The sequence below is a fragment of the Eriocheir sinensis genome, chromosome 37, assembly GCF_024679095.1.
Source record: "Eriocheir sinensis breed Jianghai 21 chromosome 37, ASM2467909v1, whole genome shotgun sequence".
Taxonomy (NCBI): Eukaryota; Metazoa; Arthropoda; class Malacostraca; order Decapoda; family Varunidae; genus Eriocheir; species Eriocheir sinensis.
In genome coordinates, this window is record NC_066545.1 from 761,902 (window position 1) to 781,901 (window position 20,000).

The following is a 20,000-nucleotide window of genomic DNA, read 5'->3' on the forward strand; positions in this document are numbered from 1 at the left end:
ACGGATAAACGGAAGCAAGGAAGAAGGCGGAAGTAGAGAGAGGGAGGGAGGAAGGGAGGAAGAGGAGGGAGGGAGGATGGGAGTTTGTGTGAGAGGGGAGAGGGAAACAGGAATATACAGGAGGAAAAAAAATAGGAGGAAACAAAAACAAAAGGAAGCCGAAGGGGGACGAAAGAATAGGAAGGAAAGAAGGTGAGAAGGAAGGGGGAGGGGAGAGGCAATGGAGGAAGGAGGAAGTGAGGGAGACAGGAAAAAAAAGAGGTAGGAGGGAAGGAGGAAAAAAAAGAGGAGAGAGAGAGAGAGAGAGAGAGAGAGAGAGAGAGAGAGAGAGAGAGAGAGAGAGAGAGAGAGAGAGAGAGAGAAGGAAGTTGGTATGAAGGGAGAGAGAGATAAGGAAAAGATGGAGGGACATGAGTGACAGAAGGAAAGGGGAGGGAGAGAAAATACCCGAGGATGAAAGACAGGAAGAAAAGAGAGGAAAAGTGGAGGAGAAAAGAGAGGAGAGGAGAGGAAATTGGAAGTGGAGGAGGACAACGGTGGATGATGAAGGAAAGAGGAAAGGAAGAGGAAGGGGAAGGAATGGGCTTGAAGATAAAGAGAAAGGAGGGACAGCTTGGGAAGAGGAGGAGGAGGAGGACAAGGAGGAGGAGGACAATTGGAAGAGGAAGAGCACTGAGGAGGAAAGATAAGAGGAGGTAAAGGGAGAAGGTGGAGGAGGAGGAGGGGGGAAGAATGGAAAGGGGGATATGAAAGAGCAAAGGAAAGAGGAAGATTATGTGAGAAGCTAGGGAACGAAGAGAAAGAAATCATAAATGGATGATATAGATATACAAAGCGACGGACAGAGAGTTAGATAGATGAATGTCGATAACAGGAAAGCATACATTTTGAGGAATACGGATTTATACAGACGGGTACATATATGAAGGCAGGCAAACATACAGACATATCGACAGATAAACAAAATGACATATATAAAAAGGAGGCTATGATAAGTTAACATTTATATACCGGCAAATACATAAGAACATAAGAACATAAGAACGCAGGAGTCTACAAGAGGCCGGTAGGTCTATACGAGGCAGCTCCTTTGACCCTAAGCTCCCGTGTATCTAACCCCACCTAATATCGCTGTCCATGAATTTATCTAGTCTATTTTTGAATGTGACAATTGTATTGGCACTCACCACATGACTGCTAAGCCTATTCCACTCATCCACCACCCTGTTAGTAAACCAATTTTTGCCTATGTCCCTGTTGAATCTGAATTTATCCAGTTTAAACCCATTACTTCGTGTCCTACCCGGTTCTCTTACCAACAAAACCTTATGAATGTCTCCTTATTAAAGCCCTTCATCCATTTATAAACCTCGATCATGTCTCCACGCACCCTTCGCCTTTCTAGAGAATGCAAGTTTAACTGTTTGAGTCTTTCCTCGTATGGCAAATTTCTCAACCCCTGAATCATCTTAGTCATCCTCCTCTGCACCGATTCTAACATTTTGATATCCATTCTATAGTAAGGTGACCAGAACTGAGCTGCATAGTCAAGATGAGGTCTAACTAATGCTAAATATAGTTTGAGGAAGACTTCGGGGCTTCTGTTGCTTACGCTCCTTGAAATAAATCCCAGTGCCCTATTAGCTCGATTTCTAGCTTGAACGCATTGTGCCCTTGGACGGAGATCAGAGCTCACTAAGACCCCTAAATCCCTCTCGCACCCAGACCTGCTTATGAGAGTGTCATTTAAGCAATAGTTATGTGAGGGGTTGTTCCTACCTACACTCAGAATACTGCACTTCCCTACATTGAACTCCATCTGCCATTTATCCGCCCAGTCATACAATCTGTTGAGTTCACCTTGGAGAATACTAGCGTCCTGATCTAACTCAATTACTCTACCGATCTTGGTATCATCTGCAAATTTACTAACATCATTACTAATTCCTGTATCTAAGTCATTGATATAAATAATAAACAAAAGTGGACCTAATACCGAACCTTGTGGGACCCCACTCGTAACACATCCCCAGTCAGATCTTTTACCATTGATTTGCACTCTTTGCTTCCTATTGCTAAGCCACGCCATGACCCAGTTCAAAACTTTACCCTCTACTCCGTGAGCCTGTAATTTAAGCAACAGTCGTTGGTGAGGAACTTTGTCAAACGCTTTACTAAAATCAAGATAGATTACATCATAATTTTCATATCTGTCTACCGCCTCAAATACTTTATTGTAGAAGGACAAGAGATTGGTGAGGCATGACCTACCTTTCGTGAACCCATGCTGCGAGTCGTGAATTAAGCTATGTTTCTCTAGATGCTCCCGAATGTTCCTGGCTATTATGGACTCCAGCATCTTGCCTATAACCGATGTTAAGCTAATTGGGCGATAGTTTGAAGCAACTGATCTGTCCCCCTTTTTAAAAATCGGCGTCACATTAGCTACTTTCCATAGGCTCGGCACATAGCCAGTATTTACCGACATCTTAAAGATGTCGGTTAGTGGGTCACTGAGTACATAACCTAATTCCTTTAATACCCTCGGAAATATCCCGTCAGGACCTGGCGACTTGTTCTTCTTAAGCTTATCTATCTCATCCTGAACTACTTGCCTGGTAATGATTATATCCCTCAATTTATCGCCATCCCCGCCCTCGTACACCTGAACTCTTTCCGGTATAGTCGTTCGATCCTCCTGTGTGAATACTGAAAGGAAGTAGTCGTTCAACAATGTGCTCATATTTTCGTAATTTTCTACTAGCTCCCCTGTGTTTGTTTTCAGCGGTCCAATTTTCTCCCGTGTTTTTGTTCTATACATCTGAAAGAAGCCCTTAGGATTACTTTTCGCCTCATTTGCTACTTTGATCTCATAGTTCCTTTTTGCTATCCTGGAGTTTTTCTTAACTAATCTAGATAGTTCGACGTACCGGCCCCTGAGATGTGTTTCACCATTCTTTATTTTCTGATAAATTCCCTTCTTTAACCCAATCTCGTGTTTTAGTCCACGAGTCATCCACTTAGGATAATTGTTTTCTTGTCTAAGTGTTCGCTGTGGTATATGCTATACGCACTAACACAGACACCGCCAGACATATTCACAGACAGACACACGGGCAGATATTCATATATACATACACGTAAACATAGATACATAGAGGCTGATAAAGATAAATATGTAAATAGAAAAACAAGTGCCAGAGAGACACGGAAAGAACGAGACAAAATTAATGGAAATGCAGGTCATGGGAAATCCTACAACAGTCAGCACCCACTCAGCAGATCAGCCAAACAACCACCCAGTCAGGCATCCAGCCATAAGGCGATCCGAACGGCCGGCAAGACAGTCAGCCAGAAAGTCAATCAGATACACAGCCACACAGAGGGACAGGCGGAGATAGATACCAACCAGGGCTGTCAACCACATAATGACAGGCGTCCAGACAGAAACAAACAGAGATAACAGAAAAACAACACACACACACACACACACACACACACACACACACACACACACACACACACACACACACACACACACACACACACACACACACACACACACACACACACACACACACACCGTACATGAGTGTCTGGAGACCATCAAAACGTTCGACCACAAAGTAGGAAGAGGAGTTAAGAGGAGGAAGGGAGAGGAATAAAGGAGGAGAAGGGAGAGGAGGAGGAGGAGGAGGAGGAGGAGGAGGAGGAGGAGGAAGGGAGAGGAATAAAGGAGGAGAAGGGAGAGGAGGAGGAGGAGGAGGAGGAAAAGAGAGCTTGGGAAAAGGAAAGCTCAAAGAAAGAAGGTATAAAAGAATAGGCAGAGCAAGAAGGACAATAAGAAAAGAAAGAGTTCACAAATTGAAAAGCCACACAAAGCAACCAAAATGAAAGGAATGGAGAATGACAAGCTGAAGGCAATAAAAAGACAATAAGGAGAAAGTCAAGTAACAAGGAAGAAAAAGATATGAAAAAATTATGGAGAGAAAGTAGTTAGGGATTAAAGGAAAGGAGAGGAAACTAAAACAAGAAATTCTGGAGAAAAAAATTTAAAAGTAAGAAGTTAAGAAGGACAGAAAAATGAAATGAGTAAATAAGACGGTTAATAATCAGGAAATGAAAAGGAGATGGAAGACGACGAGGAGGAGGAGGAGGAGGAGGAATTGGAGGAAGACGAAGACGAGGAAGAGAAATTATATGAGATTGTTTTATTTTCTTATCATTATTTTAGGATAATAATAAATCGAATCATTATGCGAATTTTGCCTCCAAGAATTTTATCTCTTTCTGTCTGTCTGTCTGTGCGTCTGTCTCTGTCTGTCTGTCTGTGTCTGTGTGTCTCTGTGTCTCTCTCTGTGTCTTTCTGTTTATGTGTCCGTCTGTCTTTGTGTTTGTCTGTCTTTATGTATGTCTGTCTTTGTGTCTGTGTATCTCTCTCTCTCTGTCTGTCTCTCTCTCTCTCTCTCTCTCTCTCTCTCTCTGTGACAACCAAAATTATTGACTCGTTCACCAAAATTATAGGCACTCAGACAACCACTATTCAGGCCGCCTGGGACCACCACTATTACCTCCGCTATTACAATCCTCCTCCACCGTCCCTTCCTCCCTCTGCCTCTCCAATACCTTCCTTTCCCTTCCTTCCTTCCTTCCTCCTTCTTCCTCTCCTTCACTCCTGTTACTAATTTCTCCTATCCTTCGTCCCTCTCTCTTTCTCACACATCCTTCCTCCCTCCTTCTTACCCTTCCTTTACTACTATCACCCTTCTTTCCTTTCCTTCCTCCTTCTCTCCATCCCCCACACCCTTCCTACCTCCCTCTACCCCTCCTTCCCTCTTATGACCCCTCCCTCCTGTCCTCTCTTCATTCTTCTTTGGCTTTGTTCCTTTCCTTCACTTCGTCCTTCTCCGTTCCATCCTTTTTTAACTCCTTTGTGGTTTTTTTTCATTCATGAGCTCTTTTTCCCCTCTGCTTTCTTGTCTTTAGTTTTCTGCCTATTCTTTTTTTTATATTCTTTACCCTATGACCCTCTGTCCCTTCAATTATATACCCAATTTTCCTATCCTCCAACCCTCCCTTCCTTTTCTCTCACCCTCCCCCCCTTCCTCTACCCCTTCTTCATTCCCATTACCCTCCCTCCCCCCCTTCCTCTACCCCTCCTTCATTCCCATTACCCTCCCTCCCCCCCTTCCTCTACCCCTCCTTCATTCCCATTACCCTCCCTTCCCCCCTTCCTTACACTCTCCCTCCTTACATCCGTCCCCATTCCTCTCCTTACTACTATTACCCTTCATTCTCTAACTACCATCACAACCACCATCACTCTCCCTTTCTCTTTTCCCTCCACCACCACAATCACCATTACCATCACTATCTATCTCTCCCTTCCCTGCCTACGACTACTATTCCCCCCCTACCAGCGCCACCACTATCAGCGCCACCATCATTACCGCCAGTCCTTCACTACCATCGCTTCTTACTATTGTTCTACAGCTTATTACATGTTTTATTCCGATGCCTTACTACTACTGCTACTAATACGCCTATTACTACCACTACTGCTACTACTACGCCTATTACTACTACTACTACTACTATAATAATAATAATAATAATAATAATAATAATAATAATAATAATAATAATAATAATAATAATAATAATAATAATATAATATTAATAATAACAATAATAACAGTAATATTAATAATAATAATAATAATAATAATAATAATAATAATAATAATAATAATAATAATAATAATAATAATAATAATAATAATAATAACAGTAATAATAATAGTAATAATAATAAATTAAAATAATAGTAGTAGTAGTAGTAGTAGTAGTAGTAGTAGTAGTAGTAGTAGTAGTAGTAGTAGTAGTAGTAATAATAATAATAATAATAATAATAATAATAATAATAATAATAATAATAATAATAATAATAATAATAATAATAATAATAATAATAATAATAATAATAATAATAATAATGATAATAATAATAATAATAACACTACTGCTATCACTACTACTACGCTTACTAACACTACGCTACGCTTACTACACTACGCCTAATGATTTAATAACCACAGTCAAATCATCCCTATCCTTCTAACAATCACCACAATCACAATTGCTTTTATACTGGCACTAAAATTGACTCCCTTTTTTTTTTTCAGAGAGCTGTTCCGCGGCTTAATAATACGGGTGTGTTGGCCGTTCATGCGCATCATCACACACAATTAGTATTCGTATCGGTAAACTTCTACTCTGAAAAAAAGTTGCGCTGATATATATGAATTATATATTTTAAAAACATGCATTGGTCGACTCTTTGTCTCGATAATGGCTCACATTCTATACCTCATCTTAGTTTTCCAGGGTAAAGTTTTCTACCTGATTCAAGAAGTGGTTAGAACAAAGACTGATACGCAGGGACTGATGAGCAGAGATATGGGTTGGTATTCTCAGACACTTCCGCCTGTCACATCAGCTATTTCCTAGGGCAAAAATATGATGATCATTTGGGTTCTAGTGATTTTTTTCAGGTTAATGATACAAAACAATGGTTAAACTACCACAAGGTAATATAACTCTCCACGAAAATAACCACAACTCTTACGAAAACCTTGTCAAATTTGTGCGCTTGGGCGCCGAAATGTTTAAAAATATGACCTGCTTTCTTTGTCTTCATGATGGCTCACTTCAGTGCTCACTAACATTCCTCATCTCAGTTATCCGCGGTATTATTACTTTACTATATATAACGACTAAGTAGAATGGTGAGTACAGACTGACGTACGTATCTTAACACACACATATGTCTCCCGTGCCCTCTGTTCGAATCCATGCCGTGGTAAGTCAGTCAGCACACATCCTAACAAGCTGACAGTCCTCCCTTACAAGTTGGATATTTTTCTCGCGACCCTTGAGCTGCCTCCCTGACTGGAAAAAAAGTTAATACACGGATACCTGAGGGAGCCAGGGGAGGGAGCTCTGTGGTGACCCGGATGTCAGGGTTTGCAATATATAGCTCAGTTTGTTTACACCACAGTCATTTTTTACTGCCTGTGGTGCACTCTGTTTATACTCGAGTCAGTTATTTGTAGCCATGCCAGCCATATCCATCTATCACAGGTTGTTTATACCTCAATCGATTTTTTTTTTCACCACACCTGCATTTCCCACGAGTCATTTCCCTCCGCAGTCTATACCCACCGTACTCCATTCCCATTACAGTCTATTCCCACTGCGGGTTATTCCCACCACAGAATAATTCCCACAAAAAACAATTCCCGCCACAGTCTATTCCCGCAACAGTCTATTACCATCAAAGTCTATTCCCACCACAGTCTATTCCCATTACAGTCTATAACCATTACAGTATATTCCGACCACAGTATATTCCTATTACAGTCTATTACCACCACAGTCTATTCCTACCACAGTATAATCCCACCACCGTCTATTCTCACCACAGCCTATCCCTACCACAGTCTAATCCCACCACAGGCTATTTCCACTATAGTCTATTCCCATTACAGGCTATTCCCACTAATTTATTCCTACCAAAGTCTATTCCCATTACACTCTATTCCCACCACAGTCTATTCCTACCAGTCTATTCCCACCACAGTCTATTCCCAACACACAGTCTATTCCCACCACAGTCTATTCCTACCAGTCTATTCCCACCACAGTCTTTTCCCACGACAGTCTATTCCTACCAGTCTATTCCCACCACAGTCTATTCCCAACACACAGTCTATTCCCACCACAGTCTATTCCTACCAGTCTATTCCCACCACAGTCTTTTCCCATGACAGTCTATTCCCACCACAATCTTCACACCACAGTCTTCCAACCACAGTCTTCCCACCACAGTCTATTCACACCACAGTCTATTCACAACAAGTCTATTCCCACCACAGTCTATTCCCACCACAGTCTATTCCCACCACAGTCTATTCCCACCAGAGTCTTCCCACCACAGTCTATTCCCACCACATTCTATTCCTACCATAGTCTATTCCCATTACAGTCTATTCCCACCACAGTCTATTCTCACCTCAGTCTATTCTTACCACGGTCTATTTCCACCACAGTCTATTCCCACCATAATCAATTCCCACCACAGTATATTCCCACCACAGTCTATTCTCACCACAGTCTATTCCCACGACAGTCTATTCCCACCACAGTTTATTCCCACGATAGTTTCTTCTCACCACAGTCTATTCCCACCACAATCTATTCTCACCACAGTCTATTTCCACCACAGTCTATTCCCACCACAGTCTATTCCTACAAGGTTATTCCCACCACAGTCTATTCCCACCACAGTCTATTCCCACCACAGTCTATTCCCACCACAGTCCATTCCCACCACAGTCTATTCCCAATACAGTCTCTTCCCGTCACAGTCGATTCCCACCAAAGTCTTTACCCACCACATTCTACTCCCACCACAGTCTATTCCCACCACATTCTATTCCCACCACAGTCTTCCCACCACAGTCTATTCCCACCACATTCTATTCCCACCACAGTCTTCCCACCACATTCTATTCCCACCACAGTCTTCCCACCACATTCTATTCCCACCACAGTCTTCCCACCACATTCTATTCCCACCACAGTCTATTCCCACCACAGTCTATTCCCACCACATTCTATTCCCACCACATTCTATTCCCACCACAGTCTATTCCCACCACAGTCTATTCCCACCACATTCTATTCCCACCACATTCTATTCCCACCACAGTCTATTCCCATCACATTCTATTCCCACCACAGTCTTCCCACCACATTCTATTCCCACCACAGTCTATTCCCACCACATTCTATTCCCACCACAGTCTTCCCACCACATTCTATTCCCACCACAGTCTATTCCCACCACATTCTACCACCACAGTCTATTCCCACCACAGTCTATTCCCACCACATTCTATTCCCACCACAGTCTATTCCCACCACATTCTATTCCCACCACAGTCTATTCCCACCACAGTCTTCCCACCACGGTCTATTACCTCCACAGTCTTTTCCCACCACATTATATTCCCACCACAGTCTTCCCACCACGGTCTATTACCTCCACAGTCTTTTCCCACCACATTCTATTCCCAACACAGTCTATTCCCACCATAGTCTATTCCTACCACAGTCTATTCCCACCACAGTCCATTCCCACCACATTATATTCCCATCATAGTATATTCCCAACACAGTCTATTCCCATCACTGTCTATTCCTACCACAGTCTATTCCCACCACAGTCCATTCCCACCACAGTCTATTCCCAACACAGTCTATTCCCAACATAGTCTATAACCACCAAGTCTATTCCCACCACAGTCTATTCCCATCAGTCTATTCCCACCAGTCTATTCCCACCACAGTCTATTCCCACCACAGTATATTCCCATCACAGTATATTACCACCACAGTCTATTCCCAACACAAACTATTCTCACCATAGTCTATTCCCACCACATTCTACTCCCAACACAGTCTATTCCCACCACATTCTACTCCCACCACAGTCTATTCGCATCACAGTCTATTCCCACCATAGTCTATTCCCACCATATTCTATTCCTACGACAGTCTCTTCCCACCACAGTCCATTCCAACCACACTCTATTCCCAGTGCAATCCATTCCCAGAATTATACCACATTCTATTCAAATCGGAGTTCAGAGTTTGTTGTTTATTACCCATTCTATTTACAGCATTCCATTGTTTTCACCATCCATGTTATTTTTACCCAAGTTTAGAGAACGTTCCTGAGGGTAAGCGTGTGGCCTCTATCTTTGCCTCTCCAGGACACTCCTCTAAAGATACCAACACAAGGGATTTGAAAAAGTAAGGTGGCAACATCATCAGGTAAAAGACACAGAAGACGCCACAAATATTTTTCATCACAACAACGCATAATCTGAGGGGTTTCTTTTCCTGGTAGTGATTTCATTTCTTATTCACGGGCAATTTGTTGCCTACCGATGCAACTACGAGCTATCATCACAACCACCGTCAGTATCATTCTACCCGCCCCCCAACCACAACCAGCACTATCTTTCCTCTTATTTCTCTTTTCCTCTTATTTCTCTCTTTACTGTAAAGTTTCCATGTCCCTTTCTTCCTTAAAGGCACATGGTGTTCTCTTCTATTTCCTGCCGGCACGTTGCCGGAGGGAGAGGTAGGTGGGGAGTAGCCTTCATCTATTCTATCCTGTCCTACCACACGTAGTTTACTAGTACTAGCGGTAGTAAACAGACACCCTCGCCATAGACCGACAGGTCTTCTGGTGTCTGTTCTTCCTATGTATTCCTATGTATCCTCTTCTCCGTTATGCTTTACGAATACTTCCATGCATTTCGTCATACTATTCATTTCATCCTAATACAACCTCTCCTCCTCCTCATTCTTCTCTTTCTCCTCTTCCTCCTCAAATTTATACTCCTTCCATCACCCCAGCCAACACAATATGTCATTCTTACTGACAACCTCCAGGACTCCTACTTACACCATCACTATCACCACCACTACCACCACCACCACCACCACCCCCAGCCCGCTTGTCACCACCATTACTGCAACATAAAAATTGGATTACGCGGACGCGAGGTAAGGTGGGGCAGGGTAATGCTGGTTAATTTTGAGAGAGAGAGAGAGAGAGAGACGTTCAGACAGCAAGAGATAGATGAACAGAAATGCACAAACACACACACACACACACACACACACACACACACACACACACACACACACACACACACACACACCTGACAGCCTGAGTATTCAAAGACATCCAATACTTCCTGTACTTTTTTTTTAATTAAGGTAAAAGGATAGGGAAGAGAGAGAGAGAGAGAGAGAGAGAGATATATATATATATATATATATATATATATATATATATATATATATATATATATATATATATATAAACGCTTGTAAATAATTGTAAACACAAGTAAATAGTTGAATAAAATACAAATGTAATCTCGGCAGAGGCTTTCGAATAGCTCCCTACTGGACGGAGGAACTTTAGCTTAGGAAAAAAAATATCGCTATGTACTAAGGTACTAAACATGATTAAATAAGAGAGAGAGAGAGCATCAATTCTCTCGTTTGCATACAAGGTACCGTCAAGCATCTCCCAATCTCATTAAGAATCCTTTGATGGTTTGCTGAGCCGCGTCGCCCCAACACACACCGTTCCGCCCGCCACCTTCCCCTCTCAGTGGTGTGGTGGTCAGCGCGCCGCATCACCACTCTGCGGGTCTCAGTTTTTCACTAAACTGTGGACCTTTGCTGGAATGCCAGTCAAGGCTTTGCGCACATTCCCCTCACCTGTTTCCCTATGGTGGGCTGGTCGATAAATGGGCACTTGGGGAAGCCCAGGGAAGATTAACTGTGGTCGCATCGATGTTACTCAGTCTGCCGCGTGTTGGGCCAAAAAGCAGCGTGCCGCAATTAGTGATTCTTCACTTGTATAACAACTTCCTGCTTACGTTTGATGCCTGCAACACCTACATCACCACTTTGCAGACTCCACTTTCAGACCCACCCAGCCAACCCTTTGACGTCGAAGCCGAAGCTCTTAGAAAATCATGAGCCCGAAGTCAGAGCCAGGTAAGACTTCACAAAGCACAAGACGAAGCCACCTGAAAAAACACCGCACATATTCAAGTAACGGCTGCGGAAATTAATACCAGCCTACTTAATAACGCGTCAATAAGCAGCGTTCAGCTATATTTGCTCCGTGACTTTGATCTGCTGTCAAGAAACACAAAGTAAACCTCTCCTCACTGTTGTGCAAAAGTAAAAACGTCGGTATGCAGTGACAGTCAAAGACTGGCCCAAGTCAAAGGAGCAGGAGAGAACTGTAGTTTGACGAAAGTGTTTTAGATAAAAATAAAAAAATCCCTCAAGGCAAGAACGAAAGGAAATATTTCGACTCAAAATATAAGGTTAAATGTGCGCCCAACTTCCAGATTATGTGACGGTGAGAAGCTGCTCTTCTCAAGATTATTATTTTAAGTCAATGATCATAAATCGTGAAATTATAGATTTATTTCACGATATTTTTGAAAAGTGTTTCGACACGTGTAGCGCAAAATGGTGGGGCTTGCTACATCAGAAACAGTATGGCTTCAGGCGTTAGAACTAGACTACTTTGAAGAATGGCCTACACACACCAAAGACCTTAATTCCAATGATAACCTGCGGCCCCTCGTGAAGAACCTCGTTAATGGTACTGACACGAGGATTTTTCCCCGAGTTAAGGTTGCCGCGGATAAGGTTTGGAAGGAGTTCAGATTTTGCTCAAAGTCAAGATTTGCCCAGTACCCTGTGAAATCTGTGCCACAATTCTAACCTCGAAGCTGGTCACCTCATCTCTGTTACTGGTAGATAAACGATAAAACTGCCACATTGTATTAGGATGTTGTTTCCTTCTAGCCAGGTAAGAACATACTTAAATCTGAAGCGCCTTCATCCAAGGTCCACCAGGCAAGTGACAAGCCCAAGAGTGCGACGTAGTCAGGTTCAAGACCTATTCCTTCCCTAAGAGTGGTACAGTTGTCTGTATTGTTATTTTTTTTCAATGTCTTAACTGCTTTCTTAGTCTGAGGTTCAATATGCAGTAGTTGAGCCTGAAGCAAGCCACTTGGCTTCGCATCTTCCCGAAGAGGAAAAACTTGAAAAGTTACAAAGTCGAAGCCAAAGCCACTACTCCTAAAATATCAGTGGTGACTGACAAATTATCCAAGAGCAAAAATCCTTACCCATACTTATAGAATATTTATTTGCATTCGTTGAAGTGGTAGTGACTAACACTTCGAGTAGAGGACGTGGTGAATCTTATTTGCCTTGATTTATTTATGTATTCGTACAAGTAATATTTTAAGTTCGAGTTTTGTTTCATTCTTTCATTTACTTTTCATTATTATTATTTCCATCATGCATCCAAATTTACAAATATAACATAAAAAGACATCATTATTTGGTTTTAGATTCAAGGAAAGAACCTACATAACAAAACAAAAATGATACATTATATATTGGGAGCTTCAGTGAAAAAATAATTAATCACAGTTCTTTTCGTCATATTTCTTTGTGCGCATACGTAAAATTCGTGTGGGCTGAATGTATGAATACAGGGACACACACACACACACACACACACACACACACACACACACACACACACACACACACACACAACCATTGCAATGAAATTGTCACAAACAGACACAAAGCACACAGAGACAGAAATGAATATGAGGCAGACAACATACAAACTTATCGACATACATACAGACAAAGACAAAACAACACAAAGACTGACATACAGAGAAGGCAAGTAAATAATAATAAAGGCGACCATGCACATATAGGTGCAACAGAGAGAATTTAATATAGGTAAGACTACCCTCACCTGCGTGGAAGCCAATTGTATGTCTAAATCCTTCATTACCTGCCTACCTGCACGCGCGCGCGAGCACACACACACACACACACACACACACACACACACACGCACAATGTCCGTGATCGTGTATTCATGTTTATCCATAAGTGAAGCCGCCTGTCTTTTTTTTGTGAGTGTGTGCATGCGACCACTGTTGTGTGATAAGCAGGAGAGTTTGTGTGTTTCCGTCTGTGTGTGTGTGTTTCCGTCTGTGTGTGTGTGTGTGTGTGTGTGTGTGTGTGTGTGTGTGTGTGTGTGTGTGTGTGTGTGTTTGCGTCTATAAGTGTGTGTGTGTGTGTGTGTGTGTGTGTGTGTGTGTGTGTGTGTGTGTGTGTGTGTGTGTGTGTGTGTGTGTGTGTGTGTGTGTGTGTGTGTGTGTGTGTGTGTGTGTGTGTGTGTGTGTGTGTGTGTGTGTGTGTGTATGTGTGTGTGGGTGGGTGTCAAGGTTGGCATAAGAGAGTAAATGAAAAGATAAAAGGAGATGGTTATACACAGATTGACAAAAAGAAACACAGAGGTAAAAAGAGACAGACATTAAGGCAGACATACAACAGAAACAGACAAATACAGATAGATAGACAGAATCAGATTGGATAACAGACATATTGATAAAATGAGACCATAGACGAGGCAGACAAAACCTCAAGACAGACAAACAGGCATATATCATGACAGACAGGCAGATAGAGAGACAGAAAGACAGAGACAGACATTCAGACAGATAGACAGTAAATGCAGAAAAATTGAAAGATAAGTGAAATTAATGAGTTAAGGGAAAATGAGGAAGGAAAGATAGACAAAATAGTGAAAAACAATATACGTAACGAAATGAAAGAGTAAAAGAAAAGATAGTAACTGGAGTAAGCTAGAAAAGTGGATTAAGACACACAGACAGAAGAGAGAGAGAGAGAGAGAGAGAGAATCAAATAGAAAAGAGAAAAAAGAAAAAAAGAAAAACAAACAAAAAAAGGAAAACCAGTTAGATATGAACACCCTTTCCTTGCCAATCTCTCTCTCTCTCTCTCTCTCTCTCTCTCTCTCTCTCTCTCTCTCTCTCTCTCTCTCTCTCTCTCTCTCTCTCTCTCTCTCTCTCTCTCTCTCTCTCTCTCTCTCTCTCTCTCTATCTTATAATCTCTTTTTCTCCCCCCTTCCCTCTTCACCTTTCGTTATGTTTCCTCCATCTTTCTCTCCCTTCCTCCAGTTTTTCCTCTATCACTCTCTCGCCCTTCCCTCATATGATTTACTCCTCCCTCACGCCCTCCTCTCCTTCCTTCCCTTCTCCTTTGTCACCTTTCCTCCATCTCTCCTTTGTTTCCACCTTGTGCCCTCTGTCCCTTCCTTATCCTTTTCCTAATCACCTTCCTCTGTCTTGCTTCTCTCCATCTATTGTCTGTCTCTTCCTAACTCTATCCCTCATTATCTGCCTTCTTCCTTTACCTCTCTTACCTCTCTATATTTCTCTTCTATTACTTACTTATCCTTCTCCTCATTATATCCCTTCCTCCTTCATTCACCTCTCTCCTACCCCCCACCATTTGTCCTCTATTTTTCTTTACTCTATTCCTCATTATCCTCCCTTTTCCTTCCTCTCCCCCACCTCTTACCTCCCTTCGTATATTCTCTAACTCTCCGTTAATTCTCTCCTCATTATCTTTACCCATCCTTTCTCTGCCTCTCTCTTCCCTCCCTTCGTCTATTCTCTATATTTTCCTTACTCTTTTCCTCATTCTCTTTCCTCCTCCTTCTTCTGCCTCTCTCTTAACTCCGTCACTTTATTCCCTATCTGTTCCTTACCACATTGCTTACATATTTTTCCTCCTCCGCCCTTACCTCTTTCATTCATCTCTCAATTTCTCCTTTATCTCTTCCTCACCCCATTCTTCATTTAATTTCATTTTCCCTCAAATTTTCTTTCATCTTATGTCTTCTATCCATCATTTCCTTAGTTGTGGTTCAGTTGAGATTCCGTCGTCTGTTCCCATACTTCTGTCTCCTCTCCAAGATGCGTTTATAATTCATCGTCTGGTCAGATTTCTTTCACTAACTTCCTCCAATATGAAGGTATCTGCAATAAGATTCTTCTTATCTTATATGTTTTTGTTCATGTCACTTGTCTTTTTCTCGTCTGATGTTTTTTTGGTTGTCTGTGTCTATTTATCCACCCATCTCCATGTGTCTTTTCTTATGTGCTGCCTTCAGAGCCTCTCTCTTAAGAGCCCTGGTGAACGGCCCCAGCCCATATGAGGCGAGTTTTTTTTATTTTTTATTATTAAAGCAAAGGAATCAAATCAAGGGCATAAAAAAAGGAAACAATAATGAAAAAAAAAGCCCGCTGCCCACTGCCCCTAAAAAGAGTTAGAGGAGTGGCCGAAAGATAGGTCAATTTCGGGAGGAGAGGTATCCTGTTACCCTTCTCTTGAAAGAGTTCAAGTCGTAGGCAGGAGGAGATACAGATGAAAGAAGATTGTTCCAGAGTTTACCAGCGTGAGGGATGAAAGAGTGCTGGTTGACTCTTGCATAAGGGGTTTGGACAGTATAGGGATGAGCATGAGTAGAAAGTCGTGTGCAGCGGGGCCGCGGGAGGGGGGGAGGTATGCAGTCAGCAAGATCAGAAGAGCAGTCAGCGTGAAAATATCGATAGAAGATAGAAAGAGAGGCAACATGGCGGAGGAATTTAAAAGGTAGAAAACTATCAGTAAGAGGAGGAGAGCTGATGAGACGAAGAACCTTAGACTCCACTCTGTCCAAGAAAGCTGTGCGAGTGGAGCTCCCCCACACGCGAGATGCATAATCCATACGAGGGCGGACAAGACCCCTGAGTGAGTTTTATTTATATTGGTTGCGGTGATATATCTGACTGTTCTACTTGTCTGGAGTCTGTATCTATATAATCTAGCCATTTTTATCCGTATCTAACTATAATAATTATCTATTTCCGTTTCATCGTGAGTTGTGTGTCTGTCTGTCTGCCACTTTATTTGTTTGTCCATCTGTCCACTTAACTACGTATTATCAATTTACCTCAGTATGTATCTTCTCTATCATTATAATTGTGCAAAGCAATAATATATTTATATATCTGTCTAACTACATTTATCAGTTAGTCTCCCATTTTATAAGAAGCAGATTAGCACACCGTCGTATCCTACTTTTAGCCTTTTACATTTCCATTCTTCGCTCATTTTTATCACCTCTTTTTAGAGCTCCGTGAAATAGATTAACTTCGTTAGTACGTTCACGTCCCTTCGTCCCGTCAGCGCGTCACCTAAAATGAGGGCGGTCAGGCGACGGACAGGTAGTCTACTAATGAGCCCCGCAGTACAGGTGTTCGGGGCGGCCTTTGTAAGACGTTCACACCTGGATGGTCCTCACAAGGGTATTACAGGGAATGAACGTATATGTTGCTGTCCGTCCCCTAATTGGTTCAAAAGATCGTCTTTATATTTACTTGTTCATTATATTGGGGCTTTTGCATTTGTGCTTGTGCGATAGTCTGTCCACCAGTGTGTCTTTCAATATATATATATATATATATATATATATATATATATATATATATATATATATATATATATATATATATATATATATATATATATATATATATATATATATATATATATATATATATATATATATATATATATATATATATATATATATATATATATATATATATATATATATATATATATATTGTGTAAAAAAAATAGTGTCTGTACATTTCTTTACTAGTTACTTCGCCTGTGTGTACATTTATCGGATTTTTTCTAGCGCACCATTTTTTTAAATTGTCAGTCAGCCTCTTAACCTATTTTTTTTTTTTTTTACCAGTCAATGTTTGAGGAAAAACATTTATCTATTTGCCAGTTTCCTTTTCACTAATTCATTCGCGTGTGTGTGTGTGTGTGTGTGTGTGTGTGTGTGTGTGTGTGTGTGTTATTCACCACGGCCTGATCATATATATATATATATATATATATATATATATATATATATATATATATATATATATATATATATATATATATATATATATATATATATATATGTGTTTATGGAAAAACAACAAATATACGGTAAATACACATCAGTAAATTAATTAGGGGAAGGAAAACATGCAAACATAAATTCGCATACAAAAAGATTGACGGAAAAAATAAAATAAAAACAATAGTCAAGTGAAGAGACTGCCTGATCGATAAACTTTAAAATTGTGTGTGAATATATATATATATATATATATATATATATATATATATATATATATATATATATATATATATATATATATATATATATATATATATATATATATATATATATATATATATATATATATATATATATATATATATATATATATATATATATATATATATATATATATATATATATATATATATATATATATATATATATATATATATATATATATATATATATATATATATATATATATATATATATATATATATATATATATATATATATATATATATATATATATATATATATATATATATATATATATATATATATATATATATATATATATATATATATATATATATATATATATATATATATATACATATATATATATATATATATATATATATATTCTAGTATGTCATTTTAAAGCCAATCGACTGTTTTATCGTCTGTCTTGGATCAATCTTTTTGTATGCGAATTTATGTTTGCATGTTTTCCTTCCCCTAATTAATTTACTGATGTGTATTTACCGTATATTTGTTGTTTTTCCATTCCTTTTCAAATTATCTACGTCAATCTTTTCACCCGTCTGTATGTCTGTATCGTCCCTTATTAATTCGCCTGTGTGAATATTTAGAGGTTTTTCTTTTCTGGTTCACAAACATTTAAGTTTATTTCTGACGTTGTACTTGCCTATCACTTTTTTTTTTCTGTTCAGCCGTCAATTTGTTCAAGGGGAACAAATATTTGCATGTTTGTTTGTCTCCCAAATTATCTTCTAAACTGAATACCTCAATGGATCCTGATATACTCTGTATCCTCCTATTTTTTCGTCTTTTTTTTCACGAAATGGGAGCTGGAGGTTGTGGGGTTTTTTATTGTATATTTTATTCATGACGATCTGTCACCCTTTCCAGAAAAAAAAAGTTACCTTGTCTCATTCAACATTTATCTAGCTGTCTGCTGCGTTCGCTTGCTCGTCTGGCACCTGGCCCTCCCAACACACGCCTCGATTTTTCTACCTTGTTTTCTTTTAAGTGTTTTCTTTAGATGTCAGTCTGTTCACCTGTCTATCTCCCCATTTACCTGCCAGCCTCTTGTTTTAAATATTTCTTTTATCTCTGTGTCTGTGTTTTTTAAGACATTTCAATTGTTAAACCATGTGCCTCTCTATATGCTTATCGATCTGTTTGAATGCTTTTTATATAATTCCTAATGTTTCAGTCTCTGTATAGTTTAACGTTAATTTGTCTCTCTATACACTTCTCATTTGTTCAACCATGTCTCTATACGTTTATCTAATGCAGTGTCTTTCTTTACAGTTCTTAATATTATAATTTATCTAGTTCCACATTAATACGTCTTTCTAAGCACTTCTAGCGGTGGCCTAGTGGATAAGGTGGTGAGCTTGGGATCGGACTGATGTCGACGCATGGGTTCGAATCCCCACCAGTGCTACCTTGAAACTTTGTGTCATTTGCCGAGTGGCTTAAAATCACCTACATGTCACCCTGACACCCGAGTTCTAGTTGCATAGCAATAAAGATGAGCTTTGGGGGGGTAACATGGGCCTTTCAGGTGCCACTATAAAACCCGCGCCCGCACCACTAACGGGCCTGCCTCTGAGCAACACCGAAGAGGCAGAATATGCCTACGGTGCATATGGGCTAACACGTAAAAAAAAAAAAAAAAAAAAAAATATATGTCTATATGTTTACCTAATTCAATGTCTGTCTTTCTTTGATTCCTAATTTTTTAATATATTTGCCTAGTTCCACATTAATCTATCTTACTGAGCACATTTTTTTCCCTATTCGTCACAGTACCTCGCCAACCTGAAGCACACCTGTCATCTCCGTCTCCCCGCGTATTACTCTACCTGTCGATCAGTTTACGCAGTTGGTCTTCAGCGTCAGCGGGGAGATGACGCACCTGTCCCCACCTGTACATCGCTCACTCCCCCTGTCTGTCTACTGGCGGCGCCTCTCTCTTCACCTGTCTCATTACTGCCGTCACCGGCCTATCTAGCCTACACCTCACTCCTCCTCCTCCTCCTCCTCCTCCTCCTCCTCTTCGTTTCCTCCGCCTCTTGCTCCTCCTCAGCCATCCATCTTTCCCTCCTCCTCCTCCTCCTCCTCCTCCTCTCTATATCTTCAATCTCCTCCTTACTTCCGTCCTCCACTAAGATAAGGGGAGGAGAAGAGGGAAGACAGGTGATTCTAAAGAAGAGGAGGAGGAAGAGGAGGAAGGAGAGGAGCTCACACCTGTGGAACGCTAATAAACACACCTGTC